This window comes from Physella acuta, unplaced genomic scaffold (assembly GCF_028476545.2).
Source record: "Physella acuta isolate Inbredline_101_S28 unplaced genomic scaffold, ASM2847654v3 ptg000699l, whole genome shotgun sequence".
NCBI lineage: Eukaryota > Metazoa > Mollusca > Gastropoda > Physidae > Physella > Physella acuta.
In genome coordinates this window covers 581,465-588,047 of record NW_026732218.1, presented here as the reverse complement: position 1 = coordinate 588,047, position 6,583 = coordinate 581,465, and the positions used below count along the sequence as shown (strand labels likewise).

At 35.7% G+C, this 6,583-nt stretch overlaps 1 non-coding gene across 1 annotated transcript; it reads left to right on the top strand.

Moving 5' to 3' along the window:
- The first annotated feature begins 6,267 nt into the window (after window positions 1-6,267).
- On the top strand, window positions 6,268-6,339 carry Trnag-ucc (transfer RNA glycine (anticodon UCC)). The gene has a single exon. It is a non-coding gene; the product is annotated as a tRNA-Gly (tRNA).
- The last annotated feature ends 244 nt before the right edge of the window (window positions 6,340-6,583 follow it).

Here is a 6,583-nt window from a genome sequence, read left to right as displayed (position 1 = left end):
ATTCGCTAATAGTAACACCCAATGGGATGAGTCTGTTCCTTGGATTATTTTCGCCGCGAGGGACTGTGTCCAGGACTCTTTAGGCTACTCGCCTTTTCAACTTGTGTTTGGACATTCTGTCCGTGGCCCCCTGAAGCTGATACACGAACGTTGGACAGGTACCAGTGATCATCCAGTGGAAAACTTCGACGATTTTCACGTTCGACTGAAAGCCGTGTGCGAAATGGCTCACAAGAACTTAAGAAAGGCCCAAGTTAGAATGAAAGAACTGTATGATAAGAGTTCTTGTAAACGAACATTCAATCCAGGCGACAAAGTTCTTGTGCTAGTACCTAATCTGAACAATGCGTTATCCTTGAGATATTGTGGACCCTTTACTGTGCATTCAAAATTAAGTGATTTGAACTATGTTGTCAATACGCCCGACAGAAGAAAGAAACAGACAGTGTATCATGTTAACTCACTGAAAAAGTATTATGATAATTGTAACAATTTTCAAACCACAGCTAAAATTACTTTACCTGTATGTTCAAATGTTTCAGATGATGTGATACATGATAAATTGAAACCCCCAAAATTGGTAAATTCTTCCTTTTTAGATAATTTGAATGTCCACCTTATGCATTTGTCCACAGAGGAAAGCCATAGATTGTCTCAGTTATTTGAGACATTTCCCTCTATTTTTGGGGATGTCCCCAAAGAAGCGAAGGTTCCACCTCATGATGTAGACGTTGGTGACGCAAAACCCATTAAACAACACCCCTATAGAGTTAACCCGGAAAAAGCTGCTTTGATAAAAGATGAAATTGATTATATGCTCAAGAATGATATCATTGAGCCCAGTTTCAGCAACTGGAGTTCCCCATGTCTCCTAGTACCGAAAGACGGTGGATCTTTCAGGTTTGTGACCGACTTTAGGAAGGTGAATGCGCTCACCAAAGCTGATTCCTATCCCTTACCTCGGATAGAGGACGTTATTGATAAAGTTGGTCAGGCTAAGATAATTTCCAAAATTGATTTACTTTCAGGATACTGGCAAATCCCCTTATCTGACCGTGCAAAAGAAATATCTGCTTTTGTAACCCCTAATGGTTTTTATAGATACAAACGTATGCCCTTTGGTATGCGAAATGCTGGACAAACTTTCCAGAGGGTCATTAACTCTGTCATTGCTGACATAGACCAATGTGAGGCCTACATAGATGATATAGTTGTATTTTCTAATACTTTTGAAGAACATATTGTTTAATTGACTAACCTTTTTAGAAAATTGTCTGAAGTTAATTTTACTGTAAACTTACATAAAAGTGATTTCTGTAAAGCTTCAATTACCTATTTGGGTTATCAAGTGGGAACGAACCAAGTTCGGCCCATTGAAACTAAAGTAGATGCTATTGTAAAGTTGCCACCTCCCAAAAATTGTAAAGAGATCAAAAAGTTCCTTGGGATGGCTGGTTACTATAGGCGGTTCTGTCAAAACTTTTCAGCTATTGCTGAACCTCTTACTGCATTATTGAAAAAGGGTGTTAAGTTTGAATGGTCAAATAAATGTCAAGAAGCCTTTTTAACCATTAAGTCATTTTTATCAAATGCTCCTGTCATGGCTGCACCAAATTTTAGCAAGCCCTTTAAACTTGCCATTGATGCTAGCAACTTAGCCATTGGCTCAGTCCTATTTCAAGAAGACAACATGGGAATTGACCATCCCATTGCTTTTTTTTCCAGGAAGTTAAATGAGAACCAAAAGAATTATTCTACTATTGAAAAAGAAGCTTTAGCTTTGGTTTTATCATTACGACATTTTGAAGTCTATGTCTCTTCTTCAACCAATCCAGTCAGAGTGTTTTCTGACCATGATCCCCTGAAATTTACCTCTAAGTTAGGACAGACAAATCAAAGAATATTGAGATGGTGCTTATATTTCCAAAATTTTAATCTGGAAATTTCACACATTAAGGGTAGTGATAATGTTGTGGCTGATTGTTTGTCAAGGATGTAAAATCTTGTTACACACATTGATCATGTGACATGCTTTGTGGTTCATTAGGACCATAAACAGGTTACAGGTTTTGTTTGAGTGTCACTCATATGAAAATGAGTGGTGTGAGTTTTGAATTTTTTTCAAAATTCCAATCCTGTTGAATATTTTGTTTATTTTCAGGTGAACCTTAATTAAAGGTGGTTTTTGATTATATGTAATCTTTTATAATAATATGTCTCATATGACTCAATTGATATTGTAGCTAGTCATTGAAATAAAGGTCTTACCCTGGCGGGTTTACCACTTTTAATATCCACATGGAAATATTGTAATACCCTTTCCTGAGGGATTTTGATGTATAATTACTTTTTGAAGGGTTACTCCCCTTTCACCAATTGTAAAAGTTGGAGTTACTTCCCTTTTATGTTCAGGGATATTTTCATCTGGTATTATGATTTTGATTGCCTACATTTGTAAAACATTTTTGTTATTTCATTGCCAGATTGGTTCCCTATGTATGTTTTTGTGGAACCTATCTGTCACTTCCAAAAAGGGAGGGGATGTGACCTACTTAGGTCGAGTCATTTTTATTTTGACATTGTATAATTCCTTATATGGAATGATGGTGTAACACCTGGGGTTTTTCCACTGACTTATTAAGGTGTTTGAGACATAGAAATTTTCCATTAAAATCTGATTGAATGATTCTGATCAGATGATTATCCCAACCAATGGCGACATGAGTTGAGGATAGCCTCCCCTGTCACAGAAGTCTTTAATTGCACTGCACACTCGCAACACGAGGCAGTTTTTCTTGACCTGGCAGTCTACGGGGCAGTTTTACCTTGATCAGGCAGCCGTCCATATTGTCCGGCTATAGACTCTGACCATTTGAACGTGAGAGTACTTAAGACCTGTGTGTGCCTTGCTTTCTTCAGTTGATTTAGTCTTCTAGTTTAATATTACTTGTCGCTAAGTAAGTCTTGAAGCTACAGCAGTGTTGTGTGGCCTGTAGCTGTTCTTTAGACAGTGTAGAAATCTGTGATAGTGTTTTTTTCCTGCATTCTGTAAGTTGGGTTTTTGATATTTTATACATTAAATATTTTATCTAGTTCATCTTTGTGTTCTGCCACAACTGTGTTCGCTGATTAAAAGGTCGTATGTAGATTGGATGAGTGTTAATTACAATAGTATCACTAGCTTCCCTAGACATTAAATTCGAGCCCTAGTGGGTCGTTGTGTTAAGTGTTCATCCACTTAGGCCGTAAGGCATTTGCATATGACCCCGAAAAAAGAATCCGGGGACGTTCTCCTTCTATTTGGCTGATAGATAGGTTAACGTTACAAGTTTCATACAGTTGAGCCAGGTACTGGACTCTGGGTTGAGTAGGGTGAAAGATAAGCCTTGTGAGAACCAAAGACAGAAGCGACCGATACAGTAATCAAACTGTTAGAGTTTGCCATGTTAACGCCTGCCTGGCTATGAAAGATACCTACTGGACCAGCGGTGTCCGTAAAGAAAGAAAAATAAGTGTTTGGCTTCTAAAGTGTATTGGGATAGTCATATAGTTATATTATGTGATTACTGCTTTTATCATAGCAGATCTAGCTAAAACAGTTTTTGTGCGAAACATTTGTTTGTTTTTATATGAAACAATAAGTTCATATTTAACGCTATTTATCTCAAATCAAAAATCAAATTTATTTACCTAATCCATATATGAAATACCAAAATATTGAAAAAAAATAATGTTAGTGGCTCTTTAAAAACTAGGAAATTTTTTAAATTGTAACTTTTGGCTCTTCCATCTCAAAAGGTTGCCGACCCCTGGCCTACACACAAGACAATTTACCCCGCTTAGATTGTTACATCATAAGGGTTAGATGGGGGTGATGTCTTATGTTCTCGTTCGCAGATATTTTAAGAAATCATTTAAGTCCCTATCATAAATTATTATAATTTTATTGTCTATATTTTTATTTTCATTTTGTAACGAACCCCGGATTATTTACGAGTATATGTTACGTAAGATTTTTAAAAAGAACGAGCCGACCCGCGGCATATCATACGCCGCTATTTAGTTGTTGTTTTTTTTCTACTTTTCAGTTATTCATAATTTGTGAATTCGACACTACCAACGCTGCCACTGAAAATATTTCTTTAAAACACTATAAGTAGCTCGTTAAGGACGATAACCCCCCCCCCCCCTCACCGTCAACAAATGATCAGAAGGTTGTATTCCCAAATTTGTGCATAAGAAATTATCTTTTCCCTTAGTGTCGTGGTGTAAAGGTCAGCTTGGGGTCTTCCAAGCAATCGATCCGGGTTCGATTCCCGGCTGACGAACTGTTTTTAATAAAAATGTTTGATTACCAAAATAAATGCTATAATGGGAAATGGGAAATTTCATATATTAGCGTCAAAAGCTTTTATTAAAAGGAGAACGTTTGTTTTAATATTTCTTACTCTTATTGCATGCACAAAGTTTGTTATAATAAAGGAGTTTATATTTGTTATTTTACTAGTTAAAGAAAAAAAATAAAACCCGATTGTTTTGTTGTGGCTGTTGACTAGTATTTTTTTTTTTTTTGAGACAAGAAAATATTTATTACAAGTATTATTTTCTACCCTGAAACAATCTATTTGTTAGTGCAGAATATTGAGCATTCTTATATTAAAATCAATAACAGGAATTAGTTCTTGTTCTTTAGTCTTAACTTAAAGCAACATCAACAGACAAATAATCAATACCCGATTACAACTAAATCTTAAAACAAACTGTTAAAAGTATTTTAAAAAATGTGTTAAGTGTCTGCTTGGAGTTGAATTATAAATACCTCAAAGGCTTATCGTATTAATTTATAAGGATAAAAATGCAATAAAACAACGACTTTTTGTTTTCGTATTTAGTCACCTTGTTTATTGATTTAAAAATTAAAATACTCCAAATGCTAAATTGAACAACAAAAATGTTTTTGTTAACAAAAAATAACTCATAAACATGATATAATTATTGCACTTCCCGAAGTATTAATTAAAATATTAAAGGAGAATACGTTTCTAGTTTCCCTTTAACAAGGTTGTATTTTAATATGGGAGGTAATTCACTGCGCTAGTCAATCATTGAAATGATTCGTTGTGTTGTCAGGAAAATATCCCCTATATTAAAGACAATTTACCTAGCTCAGATTGTTACACCATATGGTTTAGATGGGGGAAAATCATTTACTTCCCTATCAGAAATTATTATAATTTTATTGTCTATATGTTTATAATCATTTTGTAACAAAGACGGCTTATATACGATTGTATGTTACATATGGTTTTAAATAGACTTTTAATTATCACATATTTAATGGTATAAAACATACTAGTCGACTTACGAATGTATAAAGTAAGATGAAGTTATCTTTGTATTCATTCTTATTGGTATTATTCGATATTTTAACAAAGTTGACATTATATACGGAGCATACAATTATGTTGTCTTGCAGTTTTCAATAGAGATAGGCTTCAGGCTAAACTAATAATAGTAGCAAATACGGGTTTAAACTTTAGTTACATGTCATTGACTTCACAACCCGTACTAGTATTAGTTGTTTTATGTTTTATCCAATTTTTTGTCAAATCGTAGACCAGTCTAATTTTATCAGAAGCGTTAGACTGGAGTCCCTAGAGGAAGAGGAAAGTAGACAGGTCAAGGAAATCCTGGAGAAAGACAATAGAAGAGGCAAGGGTTGCCGGGCTTATAAAGAGGGCTGCCCAAAACAGAGTACGGTGGAGACGTGTGACGTCAAACGAATGTAATATTACTCAATCACAGACATCAACTGATTCGAACGGTCTATAATATTTCTTAAGCCTTTACATGAAAGCGTCGGTGGTGTTATGGTTAAATTTTACATGAACTTCTATTTAAAAGCGAGTTAACAGCTGAGTAGCAAGTCTTTACTTCCTGGACCATACACTACCATTTATCTCTGATCAATGGCAACACTTTTTCACCATATTCCACCCCACCTCCTCCTCTCTCTCTCCCTCCCCCCCTCCCCTCAACTAATTGTGATATGGTTTATGGATGACCATACGCAGATCAATATTCCGATTCCTCAAATTCCTTGTTTTATTGTCAATAGTTGACTTATAGAAAGTTGAAATTTCCAGTTGAAGTTTCTCCCCCCCCCCCCTCTCAGGAGTGTGACTACAAATAGGTCAATATTCGAAGCTTTCAAAATAATCACAATCCAATTTGAATTTCAATCAAATTGAGCTATGTTATGCATCGGCGTCGGTGGTGTAAAGGTCAGCATGGTTGCCTTCCAAGCAGTCGATCCGGGTTCGATTCCCGGCTGACGCATAGTATTTTATTATTTACTTTCTTTCTACCACTCCGTCCGCCACTACTGTGATGTGGTTTTTGGGTGACCCCAAAAAGGTCAATAGAAATCACCATTTTTACGTCTGGAAGTGTTATTGTTTTTTTTTTCAAGAACTCGATATTTTCAGTGATGTATTTACGACGTCATTGTTCGAATCAATCACTTAGTTATCTAAGTGAAGTTCTATTTCCAGTTGTTGAATGGCTCTAGTCTGTAGTCGTA